We start from the raw sequence: 24025 nt of genomic DNA, 5'->3' as shown, positions 1-24025 counted from the left end.
GCGGGTAGGGCTTGGCAAAAGTTCATCAAAGAGGTTAAAGGCGAATGGAAACAACAACTGAAATGGGTCTGACCCAAGGTAATTAAGTACTACTAGCTACGTCTGCGCATCTCTTTAATTCTACTTTGATCAATACCATTTCCATGCTTGATTAATTATTATCTGATTGAATTCTATTCTCGTAAAGTGGTTGAGGCAGGCGCCGGGGAATAATTTATGTGTGTACTATGTTTGCAAAAACATTCGCATGATGACGTCCGAAAGGAGCACATCTGCAAGGCAACATGGGGTACGTTTGCGAGAACACAATTCACAATTCTTTTAATCATGATCTAATATATATACACACAACTAATATATTCATACTGATCTCCTTATTAAATAAAGATGCAAGAGATGCAGGATAAGCTCCTACCAGAGGACCGCATACTAGCAATTCAAGAGGAAATATCGGGATTTCTGCTCGACCAGGTCATAGATCCCAAAGGAGAATACCATTACACAAGCTGTAATGCCTGCATGTAATGGTCTGCAAATTGTAGGAGAAATTGTATGTACCAAATTATATACATATATGTGTGTGTGTGTGTGTCTGTGTGTGTGTGTATGCATGGTGGTACGAGAAATTCACATGATATATATGATTGGTCGTACGAGAAATTCTATTATATATGACGTACGTGTACAATATGTAGTGTATATATAGCAGTGGCATACTAGCTTGACGATTACAGTAGCCTAAAATATGTTTGAAATGAAAAACAATTAAATGGAATACACAAAACGAAAAGGAAAAATAAACAGCAATTCATAAATCATAAAACCCTAAACTCCTAAACCTCTAGTCTCGGTTGGTGTCACCAACCGGGACTAAAGGTCCCCCAGCCCCCGGCACGGGCTCATGCCACATGGTGGGACTTTGGTCCCGGGTCATGATGAACCAGGACTAAAGGGGGAGAAATTTAGTCCCCACCCTTTAGTCCCGATTCCTGAACCGGCACTAAAGGCTCTTACAAACCGGGACTAAAGCCCGTTTCTGCGCTAGTGATATGACTCACACTTCAAAAAAATACACTTCCGCGATGATACGTGTTTGTCATAGTAGGTCGCGTTTTTTGTCATGCATGTACATCCATGACGATGTTATGACAGAATCAAGATAGTCATACCTGTGCTGTCGTAGAAGTGTTCCATGACATTACCAAAATTATCATCATGGAAGTGTCCACTTCCATGACGATAAATCGCGTGTCACAAAAGTGCTTTCGTCAAGGGTGACCGACACATGGAATCCACCGTAATGGAACGTTGTTAAGCTATCAGGTCGGGTTTTGGATCCGATAACCCGTTAACAGCCCCGACCAATGGGGATTTTCCATGTGTAAAATCATCATTGGCTGGAGGAAACACGTGTCGGCTCATCGCTGGGACATATGTCATCCACTCATTAGACAAAAGGCGTCTATGATACGTCGACATGTGGCACGACCCAACAGAGGCCCATTCTTGTGAAAAGGCCGGCCCGTTTGACTTGGTCAAAAGGTGGCGGGCCGGCCCATGGAAAGCCTGTTAACGGCCTGTTCGCATATAGCCCATATACAGCCCGCTAACCCAAGGCCCATTACGCCTTATTCGAATTAGGCCCAGTAGCGTCATCTGGGCCATCTAATATGATTCCAGCCCATTTTCACTTCTGGCCCATGTATGGCCCATGACGTCTTTCGGCCCATATGAGGCCTTATGTAACTCTTGGCCTATTAACGGCCCGTGGTGAAACTGGCCCGTAATGAACAGTGTATCACTTTACACCCATTAACAGCCCGTGGTGAAACTGGCCCGTAAAGAACAGTGTATCACTTTATACCCATTAACGGCCTGTTATTCCGTTGGGCCATTTCCAGCCCATGTTATCTTTTGGCCTTCTCAGAGCCCATTTATTCTTGGCCTATTTTCCAGCATTCGCTTACTTACGGCCCGTTACTATCATTTTCTGCTTGTGGGCCAAATTCAGCCCGTGGTTACAGTCGGCCCGTTTGTGGCCCGTTAATACGTTGGGCCGTTTTCATAGCTTCATCAAATACGGCCTATTAATGATGGCCCGTTATGGTCGGCCCATGAACGGACGATTCCAACTCTAGCCCATTTACGACCAAAATGCGGTCTATTTGGCCCCATGTTTGGCTAATCGATCATACGTCCCGTATAAGGCCCATTGATGATACGGTCCGTAGAAGGCCCATTGTTTCTACGGCCCGTAGAAGGCCCACTGTTTATGCGGCCCGTAGAAGGCCCACTGTTTATGCGGCCCGTAGAAGGCCCATTGTTTCTATGGCCCGTAGGAGGCCCAGTGTCACTACAGTAAATATTAGCCCATGGTTATTGTGGCCTAGTTTTAAGAAACAGGTTATTGCAGCCACTAGCAAACCGCAGAAAAAGAACTGCACTGACTACAAGCAAACAAATAAACAAGACAATAAGGAAATAAATAAGCAAGCAACTTACACTAGGCTATCATGGATATTACACATATTACATCCACTGGGCATCAAAGTTCGCCACCAGTGCAAATATAGGGAACACAACAGCATATAAACGCCGCAGCAAAACAAGTCCAGAACTGAAACCACTTCAGAAGAGCTCAAGAAACAATATCCTGGGTACCCCTAATGTTGGCAAGATGCTTAGAAAGCTTATTAACTTTCTCTTGTTTGGCGCTTAAGTCCTCCAGCGCTTGCGGTTGCACCAGAAAGTATGCATCTGAATTTTGCAGGGTCTTCCTTAGTCCTTCGGCTTCCTGTTGCATAACATCTGATCGATGTCTTTCAACTTGAAGTTGAGACTCAAGAAGCCGAACTGATTCAGGAAACGAGTTTGAAGAGCTGGTGCCAGCAATGGTAGCCAGTAACTCAAACACTACATCAAGACATGACTTTGGGGTTGTCTCAGTGTCTTCAATATAGTTTTTATCAGTTTTCTTGGAGACCAACAGGGATGTTTCACTATCTTGAACCTTATCTGCATTACTTCCTTTACCATTGCATAACAGGGTACTCTTCTCCAATATTTTATCCGCGTTCTAAAAGAGAAACAAACAAACACATCTCAGGTTTACAATGTAGTATATGAAACTCATTTTGGTAAACCAGTTCAGTAGTAAGGTGGATAGGATAACAGCATGAAACAAACATATATCTATGTAGTATGGTCACTTTATGATCTATATCATTCTAGTTTATGTTGCCAAATCAAGATAGATACAGTTCGAATCATATCTGTTTAAGACAAAGCAGCATAGACAGAATATAAGTGTGGGAAACTACACAACAATAACAACACTTGTAATGTGCATGGCATGAGAACATAACTGTTTATTCAATTGAAACTGAAATCAACATAGAGCAAGTTACAACAGCAAACAGCCAAACACGTTGAAGAAATAGGTTTAAAACATACCTGTTGCGCCATTGGAGTTTCAATTGCATCCTTCAAATTTGAAATTAGTCGGTATCAGTAAATACAGTGATGCAAGAACAAAGTAGTATAAACCATAGCTACGGAACCTGCCCTGAGAACAATTCTTCTTCTGCTTTAAGCGTTGACTTCGGGTTCGAAGTGGTGTGATGTCTACTACACAACCTTCTTATTGTAGATGTTGTTGGGCCTCCAAGTGCAGAGGTTTGTAGGACAGTAGCAAATTTCCCTCAAGTGGATGACCTAAGGTTTATCAATCCGTAGGAGGCGTAGGATGAAGATGGTCTCTCTCAAGAAACCATGCAACCAAATAACAAAGAGTCTCTTGTGTCCCCAACACACCCAGTACAATGGTAAATTGTATAGGTGCACTAGTTCGGTGAAGAGATGGTGATACAAGTGGTATATGGATAGTAGATAATAGTTTTTGTAATCTGAAATAATAAAAACAGCAAGGTAGCAAGTGATAAAAGTGAGCGTAAACGGTATTGCAATGTGTGGAAATAAGGCCTAGGGTTCATACTTTCTCTAGTGTAAGTTCCCTCAACAATACTAACATAATTGGATCACATAACTATCCCTCAACATGCAACAAAGAGTCACTCCAAAGTCACTAATAGCGGAGAACGAACGAAGAGATTATGGTAGTGTACGAAACCACCTCAAAGTTATTCTTTCCAATCAATCCATTGGGCTATTCCTATAAGTGTCACAAATAGCCCTAGAGTTCATACTAGAATAACACCTTAAGAAACAAATCAACCAAAACCCTAATGTCACCTAGATACTCCAATGTCACCTCAAGTATCCGTGGGTATGATTATACGATATGCGTCACACAATCTTAGATTCATCTATTCAACCAACACAAAGGACCTCAAAGAGTGCCCCAAAGTTTCTACCGGAGAATCACGACGAAAACATGTGCCAACCCCTATGCATAGGTTCATGGGCGGAACCCGCAAGTTGATCACCAAAACATACATCAAGTGAATCACGTGATATCCCATTGTCACCACAGATATCCACGGCAAGACATACATCAAGTGTTCTCAAATCTTTAAAGACTCAATCCGATAAGATTACTTCAAATGGGAAACTCAATTCATTACAAGAGAGAAGAGGGGGAGGAGAAACATAAGATCCAACTATAATAGCAAAGCTCGCGATACATCAAGATCGTGCCACCTCAAGAACACACGAGAGAGAGAGAGAGAGATCAAACACATAGCTACTAGTACATACCCTCAGCCCTGAGGGAGAACTACTCCCTCCTCGTCATGGAGAGCACCGGGATGATGAAGATGGCCATCGGAGAAGGATTCCCCCCCTCCGGCAGGGTGCCGGAATAGGTCTAGATTGGTTTTCGGTGGCTACGGAGGCTTCTGGCGGCGGAACTCCCGATCTAATGTGTGTTTTGGAAGTTTTAGGATGCGTAGGTATATATGGGTGAAATAAGCATGTCGGGGGACTGAAGGGGGGCCACGAGGCAGGGGGGCGCGCCCCCACCCTTGTGGGAACCTCCCTTCTTTCCCGACGTGCACTCCAAGCTTTTCCGGTAGCTTTCCTTCCAAAAATAACTTCTCTAGTTGATTTCATTCTGTTTCGACTCCGTTTGATATTCCTTTTCTTTGAAACACTGAAATAGGCAAAAAAACAACAATTCTGGGCTGGGCCTCCGATTAATAGGTTAGTCCCAAAAATAATATAAAAGTGGATAATAAAGCCCAATATTGCCCAAAACAGTAGATAACATAGCATGGAGCAATCAAAAATTATAGATACGTTGGAGACGTATCAAGCATCCCCAAGCTTAATTCCTGCTCGTCCTCGAGTAGGTAAATGATAAAAAGAGAATTTTTGATGCGGAGTGCTACTTGTCATAATTTCAATGTGATTCTTCTTAATTGTGGTATGAATATTCAGATCCATAAGGTTCAAGACAAAAGTTCATATTGACAAAGAAATAATAATACTTCAAGCATACTAACTAAGCAATCATGTCTGCTAAAAATAACATGGCCAAAGAAAGCTATCCCTACAAAATCATATAGTCTCGCTATGCTCCGTCTTCACCACACAAAATATTTAAATCATGCACAACCCCGATGATAAGCCAAGAAATTGTTTCATACTTTTGATGTTCTCAAACTTTTTCAATCTTCACGCAATACATGAGCGTGAGCCATGGATATAGCACTGTAGGTGGAATAGAAGGGTGGTTGTGGAGAAGACAAAAAAGGGAGAAGATAGTCTCACATCAACTAGGCGTATCAATGGGCAATGGAGATGCCCATCAATAGATATCAATGTGAGTGAGTAGGGATTGCCATGCAACGGATGCACTAGAGCTATAAATTTATGAAAGCTCAAAAGAAACTAAGTGGGTGTGCATCCAACTTTCTTGCTCACGAAGACCTAGGGCAATTTGAGGAAGCCCATCATTGGAATATACAAGCCAATTTCTATAATGAAAGATTCCCACTAGTATATGAAAGTGACAACATAGGAGACTCTCTATCATGAAGATCATGGTGCTACTTTGAAGCACAAGTGTGGTAAAAGGATAGTAGCATTGCCCCTTCTCTCTTTTTCCCTCATTTTTTTATTATTTGGGCTTTTATCTTTTTATGGCCTCTTTTCTCCTTTTTGGGCTTCTTTGGCCTCTTTTATTTATTTATTTTCGTCCGGAGTCTCATCCCGACTTGTGGGGGAATCATAGTCTCCATCATCCTTTCCTCACTGGGACAATGCTCTAATAATGATGATCATCACACTTTCATTTACTTACAACTCAAGAATTACAACTCGATACTTAGAACAACATATGACTCTATATGAATGCCCCGGCGGTGTACCGGGATGTGCAATGATGCATGAGTGACATGTATGAAAGAATTATGAATGGTGGCTTTGCCACAAATACGATGTCAACTACATGATCATGCAAAGCAATATGACAATGATGAAGCGTGTCATAATAAACGGAATGGTGGAAAGTTGCATGGCAATATATCTCGGGATGGCTATGGAAATGCCATAGTAGGTAGGTATGGTGGCTGTTTTGAGGGAGGTATATGGTGGGTGTATGATACCGGCGAAAGGTGCGCGGTACTAGAGAGGCTAGCAAAGGTGGAAGGGTGAGAGTGCGTATAATCCATGGACTCAACATTAGTCATAAAGAACTCATATACTTATTGCAAAAAATCTACAAGTTATCAAAGCAAAGTATTACGCGCATGCTCCTAGGGGGATAGATTGCTAGGAAAAGACCATCGCTCGTCCCCGACCGCCACTCATAAGGAAGACAATCAATAAATAAATCGTGCTCCGACTTCATCACATAACGGTTCACCATACGTGCATGCTACGGGAATCACAAACTTCAACACAAGAATTTCTCAAATTCACAACTACTCAATTAGCATGACTCTAATATCACTATCTCCGTATCCTAAAACTTCTCTTAGTATTCAATACTCTATATGACAGTTTTTACTATTCTTGGATGCCTAGCATATTAGGATTATTTAAGCAAATTACCATGCTATTTAAGACTCTCAAAATAATCTAAGTGAGGCATGAGAGTTCATCTATTTCTTCAAAATAAAACTACCACCATGCTCTAAAAGATATAAGTAAAACACTAGAGCAAATGACAAACTACTCTGAAAGATATAAGTGAACATCAATGAGTAGTCGAACAATTATGCAACTATGTGAAGACTCTCTAACATTTAATAATTTCAGATCTTGGTATTTTCTTCAAACAGCAAGCAAAACTAAAGAAAATAAAATGATATTCTAAGAATGGCAGACATCATGTGAAGAAGCAAAAACTTAGGATCAACCGATACTAACCGATAGTTGTTGAAGAAGAAAGGTGGGATGCAAACCGGGGCATCCCCAAGCTTAGACGCTTGAGAATTCTTGAAATATTATCTTGGGGTGCCTTGGGCATCCCCAAGATTGAGCTTTTGTGTCTCCTTAATTCCTCTCATATCACGGTCTCCCTAAATCTCAAAAGCTTCATCCACACAAAACTCAACAAGGACTCGTGAGATAAGTTAGTATAAACCATTGCAAAAACCTTATCATACTCTACTGTAGCAAATCACTAAAATTATTATTCAACATTGCATACTAAATGCCTCTGCATATTTAATAGTCCTATCCTCAAATAGAATCATTAAAGAAGCAAACATATGCAAACAATGCAAACATAACAGCAATCTGCCTAAACAGGATAGTCTGTAAAGAATGCTGCAACATCCATACTTCCCTAGATCCAAAAATTATGAAATAAACTTCCCACTGTAGTAAATTTATCATAGCTTAATATGCAAAAGGTTTCAACATTTTATCACATTCTGACTTTTCTAGGGAATTATTGCAACAGTGGTAAACTTTCTGTTTTCAAACAGCAACATGTATACTTGTAACATAGGCATAGTAAAGGATATCAATGCCATTTTTATTGAAATAAAAGATGCAAAACACTGTTCTAAATAACAGCAAGCAAATCCTAACAAAATAAATTGACTCTCCAAGCAAAACACATATCATGTGGTGAATAAAAATATAGCTCCAAGTAAAGTTACCGATTAACGAAGACGAAAGAGGGGATGCCTTCCGGGGCATCCCCAAGCTTAGGCTCTTGGGTGTCCTTGAATATTACCTTGGGGTGCCTTGGTCATCCCCAAGCTTAGGCTCTTTCCACTCCTTATTCCATAGTCCATCGAATGCTTACCCAAAACTTGAAAACTTCACAACACAAAACTTAACAGAAAACTCGTAAGCTCCGTTAGTATAAGAAAATAAATCACCACTTCAAGGTACTGTAATGAATTCATTATTTATTTATATTGGTGTTAAAACTACTGTATTCCAACTTATATATGGTTTCTAAACTATTTTACTAGCCATAGATTCATCAAAATAGGTAAACAACACATGAAAAACAGAATCTGTCAAAAGCAGAACAGTCTGTAGTAATCTGGATCAAACGTACACTTCTGGAACTCATAAAATTCTCAAATAAATTTCTGGACCTGAGTAATTTATCTATTAATCATCTGAAAAAATAATTAACTAAATATCACTTTCCAAATAAAAATGGCAGCAATTCTCGTGAGCACTAAAGTTTCTGTTTTTTACAGCATGATCAACAAGACTTTCCCCGAGTCTTCCCAAAGGTTCTACTTGGCACAAACACTAATTAAAACAATAAAACCACATTTAAACAGAGGCTAGATGAATTATTTATTACTAAGCAGGAGCAAAAAGCAAGGAATAAAATTGGGTTGCCTCCCAACAAGCGCTATCGTTTAACGCCCCTAGCTAGGCATGATGATTACAATGATGCTCACATAAAAGATAAGAATTGAAACATAAAGAGAGCATCATGAAGAATATGACTAGCACATTTAAGTCTAACATAATTCCTATGCATAGGGATTTTGTGAGCAAACAACTTATGGGAACAATAATCAACTGGCATAGGAGGGCAAAACAACCATAACTTCAAAATTTTAAGCACATAGAGAGGAAACTTGATATTATTGCAATTCCTACAAGAATATGTTCCTCCCTCATAATAATTTTCAGTAGAATCATGAATGAATTCAAAAATATAACCAGCACCTAAAGCATTCTTTTCATGATCTACAAGCATAGAAATTTTACTACTCTCCACATAAGCAAATTTCTTCTCATTCGGAATAGTGGGAGTATCATAGGAAACTTGAATACTATAAATTGTTTCCACATTAAAAGAGTAATGTTCAGAGAAGGGGTAATCATAATAATGACAAGTTTTATAAATATAATCACTACTTTTTATAGAATAAGTATCATCGCAATAATCATCATAAGTAGGAGGCATGCTATCATCATTATAAACTTGCATATCATAACTTGGGAGACTAAAAATATCATCTTCATTAATCATAACTTCCCCAAGCTTGGGACAAACATTAATTGCAGCAAATATATTCTCAAAAACATCATATTAATCAAACATAGCATCCCCAAGCTTGGGCCTTTTCATATCATAAGCATAATCACTTTCATCATCAATAGTATGGATAGCACTAATAGTATAGCAATTATCATATTCTTCCAAGCAAGTGCCAAAAAGATTTTCAGGATCATAAGAAGTATCATTATCTTCCAAAATTATATTTTCATGAGGCACAATAGTAATAGGAGCAGCATTATTTGGGAGATATATCTTTTTACCTCTCTTCATTTTTCTTTTCTTCTTCTTCTTCACCACATCATGTGTGGGTTCAATCCTCTTTTTGGAGCTCCTTATTAATGAGATTGGTTGAATAGGAGGCTCCTCCTCGTTACCTGATTCATCATAAGAAATAATAGAAGGGTATCGGGAAGCCTCTTCCCTTTCATTATTATTCTCTTCATCTTCTATTTTTTTCTTTTCTTTATGTAGTTGGCAATATAAGGATTTTCAATACAATTCACCGCACAATACATATGAATTTTCTCTAGGTCAAAATCAAGAAATCTATCAAGATTAAACTTTGGAATACCCTCAGTTATACGTTTCATTTCCTCATACCCCAAAAGAAGACTAAGCTCTTTATGATGCTCAAGGGTAATCAAATTATCACAATTTTTAGATACGATTCGGTCATGAAATAATTTTCATTGGAGATTTAAATGACCATGTTCATTGCAAAGTTCACAAGGGGCGCGAAAAATATTGAATTTTTCAGCACAATCATCAAGACTTTCTTGCAACAGTTTAGTTTCTAAGTACTTATGCCTCTTGCTATCTATCTTCCCTATTTGGTGTGTACTTACAAACCCAATGCACTCCACAAAAATTGACATGTTTATAGGAGACGTTTTCATTATAACTAGTGCAATCATCATTAGTATCATGGATATTCAAAGAATTCGTACTAACAACATTGCAATCATGCTCATCATTCAAATATTTAGTGCCAAACATTTTATAGATTTCTTCTTCTAGCACTTGAGCACAATTATCCTGTCCATCATACTCACGAAAGATATTAAAAAGGTGCAGCAATGAGACAAACTCAATTCCATTTTTATAGTTTTCTTTTATAAAATAAACTAGTGATAAAACAAGAAACTAAAAGACTCGATTGCAAGATCTAAAGATATACTTCAAGCACTCACCTCCCCGGCAACGGCGCCAGAAAAGAGCTTGATGTCTACTACACAACCTTCTTCTTCTAGACGTTGTTGGGCCTCCAAGTGCAGAGGTTTGTAGGACAGTAGCAAATTTCCCTCCAGTGGATGACCTAAGGTTTATCAATCCGTAGGAGGCATAGGATGAAGATGGTCTCTCTCAAGCAACCCAGCAACCAAATAACAAAGAGTCTCTTGGGTCCCCAACACACCCAATACAATGGTAAACTGTATAGGTGCACTAGTTCGGCGAAGAGATGGTGATACAAGTGGTATATGGATAGTAGATAATAGTTTTTGTAATCTGAAATAATAAAACAGCAAGGTAGCAAGTGATAAAAGTGAGCGTAAACGGTATTGCAATGTGTGGAAATAAGGCCTAGGGTTCATACTTTCGCTAGTGTAAGTTCCCTCAACAATACTAACATAATTGGATCACATAACTATCCCTCAACATGCAACAAAGAGTCACTCCAAAGTCACTAATAGCGGAGAACGAACAAATAGATTATGGTAGGGTACGAAACCACCTCAAAGTTATTCTTTCCAATCAATCTGTTGGGCTATTCCTATAAGTGTCACAAACAGACCTAGAGTTCATACTAGAATAACACCTTAAGACACAAATCAACCAAAACCCTAATGTCACCTAGATACTCCAATGTCACCTCAAGTATCCGTGGGTATGATTATATGATATGTGTCACACAATCTCAGATTCATCTATTCAACCAACACAAAGGACCTCAAAGAGTGCCCCAAAGTTTCTACCGGAGAATCACGACGAAAACATGTGCCAACCCCTATGCATAGGTTCATGGGCGGACCCAGCAAGTTGATCACCAAAACATACATCAAGTGAATAACGTGATATCCCATTGTCACCACAGATATCCACGGCAAGACATACATCAAGTGTTCTCAAATCTTTAAAGACTCAATCCGATAAGATTACTTCAAAGGGAAAACTCAATTCATTACAAGAGAGAAGAGGGGGAGGAGAAACATAAGATCCAACTATAATAGCAAAGCTCGCGATACATCAAGATCGTGCCACCTCAAGAACACGAGAGAGAGATCAAACACATAGCTACTGGTACATACCCTCAGCCCCGAGGGAGAACTACTCCCTCCTAGTCATGGAGAGCACCGGGATGATGAAGATGGCCACCGGAGAAGGATTCTCCCCCTCCGGCAAGGTGCCGGAACGGGTCTAGATTGGTTTTCGATGGCTACGGAGGCTTCTGGCGGCGGAACTCCTAATCTAATGTGTGTTCTGGAAGTTTTAGGATATGTAGGTATATATGGGTGAAAGAAGCACATCGGGGGACCGAAGGGGGGGCACGAGGCAGTGGCGCCCCTTAGGGGGGTGGGCGCGCCACACACCCTTGTGGGCACCTCCCTTCTTTCTTGACGTGCACTCCAAGCTTTTCCGGTAGCTTTCCTTCCAAAAATAACTTCTCTAGTTGATTTCGTTCCGTTTTGACTCCGTTTGATATTCCTTTTCTTCGAAACACTGAAATAGGCAAAAAACAACAATTCTGGGCTGGCCCTCCGGTTAATAGGTTAGTCCCAAAAATTATATAAAAGTGGATAATAAAGCCCAATATTGCCCAAAACAGTAGATAACATAGCATGGAGCAATCAAAAATTATATATACGTTGGAGACGTATCATGGTGGTCCTCGTGATTTGGGCACTGCAGTTGCCTTACTAACTGCTCATGTTTGGGTGCTCTGTGGTGGAGACGGTGCTGTGTCAACGAGAACTGGGTGTCTATCTGCTGGGGTTGGGGTTAGAAGGCGTGTAGCTGGTTCTCTGTCCAACTGGGTAGGGGTACAATCTGCATGAGTGTGGGTTATGTGTGGTGGGACTGGTTCTTGGGCAAGTACAACCGTGGTTCTATCTGCATCGACAGGTAGCATGATCTTTTATGAAGACCGTCTTTTTACTCCCACAGATACTGCCATCACTCCCTCCAATTGAAATGGCTGATAAACAAGAAAAGTAATTGAATGTACAGACATTGTAAGATAGACAGGTGCAATGGATAGTAGGGAAGAAAACAGGGCATGAAATAATTCAAATTTATGTTGTCTAAGCAAACAGAATAGCAGGACATAATTTCACATATATGATGGCTAATTAAACATGATAGCATGACACAATTTCACATGTATGATGGCTAACTAAACAGGATAGAATGACATACTTCAAAATATGATGACTATGTAAATAGGATGACATGATATAACTATACGATGTGTCTATTAAAGTGGTTGGCATGCCATAAATCACAAACATGCCGTCGATGGAAACATGATGGCATGATATAATTCACGGATAGAATGACATAATTTAAAATATGATGACTATGTAAATAGGATGAGATGATATAACTATATTATGTCTTTAGAAAATGGGTTGGCATGCCATAATTCAGATACATGTTGTCTATGTAAACATCATGGCATGACATAATTCAAATATATGATTTATATACTAAGGAAGTGAGCAGAGGGCAATCGCATATATGATGTGTCAACTAAGGAGATGGCATTCAATATTGTGTATATGATGTAAAAACTAAGCATTGCAATACAACATATGCATTATATGAGTAATATAACCCTGCCAAGTTTGAGCATACACCTCAGCGGGATAATAGGATTGGTCATCTGCCTCTGAATCCTCCTCTGAAGAGCTATCTGTTACCAGCAAGATATCTGCTTCAGGAGGTAGCATTGTCTGCTCTGAAGACCTTATTTTCACTCCAGATTTCTCCATCACCAATTCAAATGGCTGATGCATAGGAAGAGCAGTTGAATATACAAACATTGTCGACAAAAGCAATGAGAAATACAAAAAAAGGACGGCATGATATAATTCACATATATGACGCTTGCGTAAACAGCATGGCATTGCATAATTCACATACATAATGCCTTGCAACAAGATAACATTGCATAATTCACATATATAAAGTCTTGCAACAAGATGGCATTGCATAATTCACATATATGGTAATTAGACACTAAACAGGTGGCATTCACACAAAGCATCTCTAAACTAAGCAAATGACATAGCAATGCAAGATACCATATGCACGATATGAGCAACATAACCCTGCCAAGTTAGGGCATGCACCTCGGGGGGGGGGGAATATGACTGGTCATCTGTGTCTGAATCCTCCTCTGAGGAGCTATCGGTAACCAGCAAGACATGCGCTTCGTCAGATAGCATTGTCTGCTCTGAAGACCTTGTTTCCACTCCAGATTTTCCCATGACCATGCCGAATGGCTGATGCACAGGAAGAGTAATTGAATGTACTAAAATTGTTGACAAATTTAACACGTAATAAAAAAATGATGGCATGATATAATTCACATATAAGATGACTGGCTAACCAGGGTGGCATTGCAAAATTCACATATATGATGCCTGGCTAGACAAGATGGCATTGCATGATTCACATATACGATAAAGAAACTAAACATATGGCATTGACACAAAGCATGTCTAAACTAAGCAGATGACATCTTTAATGTATACAGTAAGCAATGCAAGGCACCATATACATTATATTACCAACATCAGCATGCCAAGTTAGAGCGAAGACCTCATGGGGTAAATAGGAGTGGTCTTCTCCTTCTGAATCCCCCTCAGAACAGTTATCTTCCTCTTGATCACGATCCGAAATGGGTGGAGGGGGGGCTGCCTTTGCGCCCACCATGGAACGACGTCTGCATGAAATTTTATTGCCATGCAAGGGTCGTCTCTTTTGCTCTACATGATCAGTTCCATTGTGTACAATAACTGGCATGCGTAGGAATAAAACATAGCGAGATTATGTAAGGAGTGCATGCACAAATCCAGAGTGATGGTAGCAAACTGTGGATAGACCCAAAACCAATGATAGCAGGCAGATAATAGATTTAGTTAAAAAACAGATAATGGCTCCTTTAATGTTTGTTTGCACCCAACATGAAACTCATAGTAGACATCGGAGATTAACCAGATAGTAGATAGATAGTACTGATTGCTGCCCAATATGTACCCCACAACCATTTAAAAACTCAAGTTTCATCATTAGTTTGGACCTGACTCGGAGTCTAATAGGTAAACACGACGATAATGTAGCATGTCATCATATTAAGCAACACATAAGTAAGCAGACACGAAAGAGTGCGACCTCTCTTGCGGACCCGTGTAGTCCTCAAGGCCATCTGCTCAGTTGATGATGGTAATGCAGTTGTCGTGGCTGCCGGCGGCGGGGAAGAAGATCTGAGGCGGCGAAAGATAGTCTGGAGAGCGGATCCCTGCTGTGGTGAACCCTTCCATCGTTGGAGCAGCTGAGCTGGGGTGGAACACAGCGTCGCAGGAGCAGGACAAACCACACAAGGTTTTCTTTGACACATATCTGTAACAGAAGTAATTGAGTAGGGGCTTGTTTGAATTTGAGGATTCTAACAATGCAGGGATAGGAAATAGACATGAATAGGATAGGAATGCATGTGCAAAACAGAGAATTTAAAAACACATGATCTGGGTGTTTGATTCACAACAATTGGAAGATCACATGATGCAAAAAAGCATGGTGAGATTAAGTCAAACCACAAGAAAATGTACGGTTATAATGCTATTATGCTACTATCTCTTAGTCTTGTGCTTGATGAATAGGAATATGAAAAGGAGGAGAAGTGGAAATTAGAATTCCTACGGTTTTTCTTTCAAGGAGACACTAAAGGAACAAATCCTACAGTTTTCCTTTACTCCATTCCTTTGCACCAAATTCATGAAAAGTAGTACCATAGGAAACTTTCCAATCCCGATGTTTTTCATACACTTTTCCTTTCAAGCATTGGCGATTCTAGTAGGCAGGCTTGAGCAAGGAAAATCCTACACTAAAAAAATGTTTTTGTGCTACTTCTATTACTTTGGACCAAGGCCACTTCCATACTAGCTCAACTCCCAGGCCCATCGACAAATGCACAGCTCAAGCGCGTAGAGATAAATAATGATGGCATTCAAGAGAGTCCATCACGGATAGGTAAGTTGCCTGGTACCTCACTGCTTGTCATATAGTAGGATAAAATAATCGTATTTCCCGTCACTACGAGTGCTCAGTGGACAACATATATAATATGTAGAGTAAAAAAGAGATGCAACAAGTGTACAACCTCTTTGGCGAAGCCATGTCGATCTCAGCGTGACTGAGTTGCCCGGTGAGGATGCTCCGGCTGACTTGGCTGTCAGAGGAGGGGAAGAAGATCTTAGGCGTCTGGAGATGGAGCCCGAGGTACTGCTCCGCTGTGATGGAAGATTTCGTCGTTGGAGCAACTCCGGTGAGTTGTATGACGCCCAGGCTGAAGCAGGACAAGAGAGACAACGAACAACGTTAACCTGAGTGGAATTCTAATAGCATCTCCAATACATGACATAAAATACATAACCACAAAGTGCTAGATGTAAAATACATCAGCCGCTCATCTCTGAACTTACCTGTCGAAACTGAATTTAACTATCGAAACTGAACTTAACTGTCGAAACTGAACTTAACTGTCGAAACTGAATTTTGCTGTCGAAACTGAATTTTGCTGTCGAAACTGAACGCAGTAGCAAGGTGAGGCTACACGTCGGTCGACTGACCTTTTCATCTCTGGTCAGTTGATTTTGCAGCCGTTGGATACGAAATCAAGGGCCTGCGGTTCATCTTCAACCTCCACCCCCCTGAGCCGCCAGCCACCACCGGCCAAACAGCAGCCCCCCGCCGCCCGTGGCCGGCGGTGCGCCGCCCCGCCCGCCCCGAAAACACTCCCCACCGCCAGTCCGCCGCTGCCCCGGCCATCCCTCTAGGGCCCCCCGTGCCGAGCTTTTTCTCCGGCGATCCCCACGCCACTGCCCCGCCAATGCCCCGCCAATGCCCCGCCACCACCGGCAACCACCGCCCCCATCCTGAACCCTAAGATAGATAGTGGGGTACCTCTCCGGCGATCCCCCTCCCCGCTGTGGCTGGTTCTTCCTTCACCCCGGCGAGCCCCCCCACCCACCCCCAGAAAATCGACTGACCCAAAAGTCGATTCAGTTGACGGAAGTGTAGCTAAATCGGAGCAGCATCGCAAGCAAGAGCAAGAGCGAGAGCAGCAGTGCGAGCAAGAGCAATAGTAAGAGCAGACCAGGCAGGGGAACGAGAGCAAGAGCAGAGCAGCAGCGCAAGCGAGAGCTAAAGCAGCAGCAGCTCCTACTGATGTGGACGTCGCCGCCGAGGGAGCGACGCCGTGGAGGAAGTGGCCGGCGATGCCGCCATGGAAGGAGCCGTGCCATGTCGGCTCGGGACCGAGCGCCGGCAGCACTATGAGATCGAATCAAGAAGAAAATGCGGTGATTAGTGTACAACCTCTTTGGTGGCGCCGATTAGGCCGCAGCTTCATCCGAGGAAACGGTGATGATGATGCTCTTTAGGTGGTGCAGGTGAATACGGCGATGTGGGAATGGAGGTGGCACGAAAGACGAGGGGGGCGTCGGGGCAGCTCCTTGGAGGTGGAGGACAAGGTGGCTGAACCGGCGGGACGATGAGATCGACGACGGATCCTCATCCGATACGGTGGATGAGGGACGTTGAGGTGTTGCTGCGGACGACGTCGTCGGGGAAGAGGCTCCGGCTGGGTGGCGGATGGAGCAGGGTGTGGGGTTTCGTCACTGGTTTTCGTGGCCTCGGTGTACGAATGGGTGGGCGGATGGGATGGCAGTAGGGAACCATGGCTTAGAGACGCGCTTGTCCGAAATGTGGGGTAAGTTATGAAAGTACCCCCACTGATTTGAGGCGGTTCTTTCGGTTCAGGGGTACCACGGGCATTTCGCATGTCGGGATTTCACAGTAGGTGGGAGTTTTCACACGCGTTGTAATTTCGGAATAGCAAGGCATGGGTTGAGATGGAGGGAGTTGTCGGAGCACAACGAGACAAAGATATATCTTAAATATTTTGGGCTAACAAGGCGCGGGTTGAAGATGCGGGAGTTTCGCAGCACGATAGACAGAGACGCTAGGTTGATTTTTCGGCATAACAAGGCGCGGCTTGAAATTTCGGAAGAACAAGCTTAAGGTGTACCCCAAAAAAAAGATAATTTGCACCTCAACACGCACAACACACACACAAACACCATTTAGACTAGAGTAAGGTACACGTGCATTGCACGCATGAGATTTGGCAACCAAATTATGAATAAATACCACATTATAGCATGCAAGCTTTGAGTCATATATGCATGATGTAGATGTTCGTTTAATTCTTATAGTTCATTTCATTCAAAATCATCTAGTTTTTATAAGAAAGCTAATCTATTTTCAGATTCATGGAATTGTGCGTCATAAGACATAAAGTAAAAACAAATAATGGCAAATCATGTAGAAAAACATTTGGGCAATTCTGATACGGAAGATTCTAGAACAAATAAGAAGTGCTTGTGTTTTGATGTTTGTGCATTATGCTTAAGTTCAACCATGGAGTCTTCTAGATTATACATGTGGCGAAATCTGGTGGAATCTAGATGATATCCAACGGCCAGTAGTGCTCAAATTTGCCATCTTTGGACCATCGGATTCGCCTCATCCAATGACCATCTTTCAAAGTTAAAGTTACCCGCACATAATATAAAAAAATATAAAATATAATATATATAGGGGTATAGATATAGATATGTGATGCGAAAGCCGCCCATCATCTCCAATTAGAATAGTGTGTCCATGCACGGATGCGACATGGCCAAATGATGTCTGCCATCGGTATCTCAAATTCAAATCAGTCTGACCTTGTTCAATGTGTATACATTACAACATGCTCGTTTCCAAACCACACTGCGCAGATCTCTGTTATATTCATGCATGCATGGGTTTCAAACATCAGGATCTCTTATTCAAATATTTGAATTCAACTTTACATTGATTATGACCTCACCTATTCTTTTACACCCACACAGTAGTCTTCTCTTTATAATTGTACCACTAACTTTCTCTCGTGCATGCATGCACACACACTACCAGTCGGCATTATCCATCGCACGCATGCAATCTTTTTCTTCAGGTCGGTCTCCCATGAAGGCACACACCCACACACATCCCCCTCTCCATCATATCGGGCATTCTTTATCTCTCACGCGTGCATGCGCAACGATCGATGTTCCTCTATGTATGTGTGTGTATAGCTAGGTCTTTCATAGTTTTCCACACAAACCGATCAATCAATATATCCAGTGAGGTCTCACCCTCTTTCCCACGTCCACATCGATCAATCTATACCTCTCTATATAGGATTAACATATATAGCTAATACACCCACATTAATTATATATCCAACGTCCCCCTCTCATCATCCATGCCTTCCGCTTCATCTCTCAGACGCGTGCACAATGGCGAAGACAGGGGGCAGTAAGGGCCCTGCCCCCCATCCCCCCTAACATCACTATATATCGAGGCTAATATGAATGTGATCATTAGAAAATTGCTGCTAAAATGGTTTAAGTTCATGAATTGACCCTCCTCATAAAGGATTAGCAATGCTTGGCCCCCTAGCTCATTTATTTTTCATGGCTCCGCCATTTCGCGCAACAGCGCACGTGTCCGCCCCCTCTCTCTAAATACCGATCTCGCACTTGTGCATTCCTTCATAGTCTCCCTCCACTCGGCCCCTCGCACCATCTTCTAGCCCCCCACCGGATTTTGCCACATGTACAATCTAGCAGACTCCATGGTTGAACTTAAGCATAATGCACAAACCTCAAAACAACAGTGGTTCTCTTTTGTTCTAGAATCTTCCGTATCATAACCGCCCAAACTTTTTTTCTAGTTGAATTGCCATTATTTGTTTTTACTTTATGCTTTACAACACACAATTCCATGAATCATTAAATAGATTAAGGGCTTCTTTGATTCAAAGGATTCTCAAAGGAATTTTGGAGGATTCTAATCATTAGGATTTTTTCCTATCTTGGTTGTTTGATTCGTAGGATTGTAAACCATAGGAATTTTTCCATATGATTCATTTGCACTAGATTTCATAGGAAACATCCCATCCACTCAAACCTCTTTGAAAGAATTCTGCGTTTTTCTATGCACAATCAAACACTTGTAAAATCCTGTAGGATTCAAGACGACATTCCACAATAATCCCATGTTTTTCCTATTCCCGCGTTCTTAGCTTTTTAATAAAAACTAATTGATTTTGAATGAGATGAACTATAAGAATTAAACGAAGGGCTACATCAGGCATATATGACTCAGAGCTTACATGCTATAGTGTGGTATTTATTCATAATTTGGTTGCAAAATATGATGCGTGCAATGCACGTGTACCTTACTAGTACTTCGAGTATGTGCAAAACACGTAAATTAGAATACCAATGGCACGCTACACAGTGTCTCTCTTACAGTTCATGAAGCCATGTGGCACATGTGGAGGCGTTGTCGCGACCTCCTTGCGTGGATTGATCACAGTGACATGCTGCTGGTTCCAGAAGAATGTACTCATCCTCCCTGAGCCATACTGGCGGTACATGCACGAAGCGAAGATGTGCACGCACGCCACGCACGCACTCATTCCCTCGCACGCACACGCGGGTACACAGGCGGACGCAATTTTGTACCAAGATCCACCCCATGTGATAATTTGACGCGTGTAAAGTCGTTCACTTCATTGATGGTCAACTAATACAGCGCATGCAAATTGAGTGGACGTGAGGGCAGAAGAAAGACATTATTACTCCACCGCGCGCATGCGAGTAGTTAAACCGTGGGTTGCTAGTAGTACTTCCATTGGTCTCCTTTGTATTTTGTGCCAATTTTTGACAGTAACATAATATTTACGCATTTGAGCAGTGTAGTACTTGAAATTTATGTTCGGCTAAACTCATCGGGAGCCGTTTCGGGCCTCGAAACCAAAACCATCAATTAATCTTTACCTTGTTCCCATCACATTCGAAAGCCTGCTCACACCTACTAGTACGTACCAAACCTGAACGTGTTCCCACTATGCAGGTATTAGTACTAGTGCTAGTACTTAGGTTATAAAAAGGGGAACTACCTAATCAAAAATTACTCTACCTTTCCTCCTCATAAGTGCTTCTTCTTCGTCCGTCGTTGCCATGGCCGGTGAGCAGAGCTCTAGGTCGAGAACTACTCGTAACAAGGGAGCGGCAACCAAGGCCGCGGAAAAAAAGAGAGGGCTCGCCGCCACGCAGAGACCTCGAAAGATCTCTCACGGGCAGGCGATGGCTCCTAGGAGCGCCCTTAACGGGGAAGGGAACATGCCGAGCCGGCGGAGCTGGAGTCGTTATCCCTCGACGACATGCCCGATCAGCTCAATAAGCACCTCAAAAAGTAGAAGGAGTTCATCCAAGGCTTGATGGAGTTGCTAAAGGACAGCCTCGAAGACATGCCCACTGAGCTCAATCAGGAGGGGGAGTTGACCGCCGGCTTGATGATGCTGCTGAAAAAGAGCATTGCCTCGGAGTAGAAGGCGACCGGCGAAATCCGGCGACTTTAGGAGGACAAGGCGAAGCTCTGCCACGAGATCGACCTGTTGAAGGGGAAGAACGCCGGCTGGAAGAAACTGCATGAGAATAGTAGTTGCTGTAGGCCCTCGTCATGGAACAGAAGGAGAAGTTGGCGAAGCTCCGCATCGAGCACCCGGCTGCTGTCAAGGTACGTAATGCGGTCGTGGAATAGATGATGAAGGCTCGCGTCGAGAAATCCCGCGTCATGGACAGAATGAAGAAGATGGCGGAGGAGATACGCAAGGAGATGGAGGTCGTGGAGGCGATGAAGAAGCAGTTACGACTCTGCGGCGAATTAGATCATTTGGGGTGATAATCTTCCTTCTTCTTTTGCTCCTGTGTTTCATCTTTTGCTTCGGGTGTTTCGCCACACGTGTCACGTTCTCTGCGAGGCATGAATAGAACAATGGTTTTTTGAGGGAATGAATAGAACAATGCTAACAATGAGATGACTAGCAAATTAGATCATTTTTATCGCCATATGGCACTGGGCTGCCGTGTTTCGTGCTCCTCCGTCGCAGTACTACTCCAGTGGAAAACTTGAGTATACCGCACGGTTCTTTGCTCCTCTTCGATCAGGTCGTCGGCGCATTTATATGAGCAGTCAAATCACAAGGCCCCGCCTTCCAGCAGTAATGAGCCATCAAATCACAAAGGCCCTCGCCTCTCGTGAAACCAGCCAAGCTAGACTGCCCCGCCCTCTAGCCTTTTAAAAAATGTATACTTTTGTACAGCAGTAGTATCGATGGATTGCGCCATGGAGCAAAACTTGAAATTAAAAAAAGGTGGTACATATAGAGAGCGCTCGTCGCCAAATTATGCACATAGTACTATTAAAAAGGCTAGTCACAATAATGGTGTCCAGCACAACCCACCCCTCAAATAAAACTAAGAGGGGGCTTGGATACGTTTTAGTCCCATGACTAAAAGTAGTGGGACTAAAACATGCTAGCCTCACCCATGCTTGGATCCAAATACTAAAAAGGCTAAAATCAAGTTAATGAGCATTTATTATCCTCCAAACCCTCCAATCCAGAACTCGCCTGTGTTAAAGGAGAGGAGTTAAATGAGTAGAGAGAGGACTAATCCACATTTTAGTAGGGGTACCCCTGAGTAAATTTTTTTAGTCTCAAGACTAGTTTTAGCCCCTCTTTAGTCAGGGGTGCTTGGAACTTTAGCCTCTTAAAGAGACTATTTTTAGTCAGACTAAAATAAGTCCCTTGGATCCAAGCACCCTCTAAGCATCCTGGAATTCTTTGACAAAACTAAGCACCCTGAAATTCTTTGACAACTAATCTGCTGGCTATATGATGTTGGCCATATATATTGTATGTATATAATGTGAAGAAACAAGTGGTGGTACTATACCAACTAAAAGATGAAATGTAAGAAATACTAGTATGTACGTACTGAAGAGTTAAAGTAACGAGAAGAAACATAACATAGTTCTGTTGGGGGCTCAGCACAACACACCCCTCAAATTAAATTAAGCACACCTGAAATAAAACTTTGCAACTATTCCGGTAGACACTGCATTAGAACCACCATGAGCAAGGACACTGCCACCTTACTCAGAGTCCTCGTCCACGTCCTTGTCCCTCTTCCTCTTGGCCTATACTTCTTTGCTTGAACCGCACACTTGGCTGTTGCTCTTCATCCAACCCTTGTAGATATTGAAGCAAAGGTAGCCATCCAGTACAGCGTAGTGGATGTGGTCTATATCTAGTACATTCTGCTGCCATGCATGACGATGAAACGTGTATGGAGGTTTATCCAGTTTACCGTACGAAGGATGAACCATGGCTCTTGCCAGGGTCAGCACTGAAGGCTGGCGAGAGGACACCAGCCGATTCTTCTAGATGTCGAAGGTGTTGCCTACAACGAGGCCTATCCGACGCATGACTTCTTTGTCGTTACCAAAGTCTATAGTAACAAATTTGACTAGGTTGCTCTGGAGGAAGTCCTTAAAATCCTCGCACTCAACGTCGGCATGGCATATGTGGTAGACCAAGCATAAGTCCTGCACGCAAACCTGGATCACGGCGGGCTTATTCCTCTCTTCGTCCTTTAGATCCTTCTCTGGTCCTAGCACTGTGGTGTACTCAATATCTAGCCCAGCGACCCACTCATCATCTGAGTCTTCGAACGTGCGTCTAAAGCGAGAAATGCATCCTTTGACCGTCGCGGAAGAACGGGTGTAGATGACGTCGAACTCATCACCGGTGATGGTTCTAACCTTGTACTCACCGACGATCGTGGAGATTTGGGAGGAGGGTTAGGATTAGTGGAACTGCCGTAATGTGAATGGATGGGACGACTAGGAGCGAACCTCTGTAGTATTGAAGGACGTGTGGGGACGAGTAGGAGCGAACTGCCAGCATGCGAACGGCAGGGTAGTGGCTTTCCATTTTCCCATGATCACGAGGCCCCACCTATCCAGCAGTAACTCGTTGTCAAATCACACAACCCTACGTTTGCAGCAGCCTACTCCCTCGTCTTCTCGCGTCTCTGTCGAACCGACTACACGGAACTGCCCAGCCACCTACCGCGCAGCAAAAGCCCCGCCCTCGACTTTTAAATAGTATACAGTATACTAATTTTGTATCCATGGATTGCGCCCGCGCCATGGAGCAAAGCGTCTAGAAAACGGTGGTACACATGTACGGAGTATACAGCACGCCCGTCGCGTTCGTGTCGCACCCCAGGCGGTCGGTCGTTCTGGCACGCTGCTCTCCGAATGGAATGCGCGTCATATTGCGTTTGCACACACATGTGGGACGCCAATTGAGAACCGACCATAGGCACACTCCCCGACCCCGCAAGT

This window comes from Triticum aestivum, chromosome 2A (genome assembly GCF_018294505.1).
Source record: "Triticum aestivum cultivar Chinese Spring chromosome 2A, IWGSC CS RefSeq v2.1, whole genome shotgun sequence".
NCBI classification, from domain to species: domain Eukaryota; kingdom Viridiplantae; phylum Streptophyta; class Magnoliopsida; order Poales; family Poaceae; genus Triticum; species Triticum aestivum.
Note: the sequence above shows the minus strand (reverse complement) of the source record.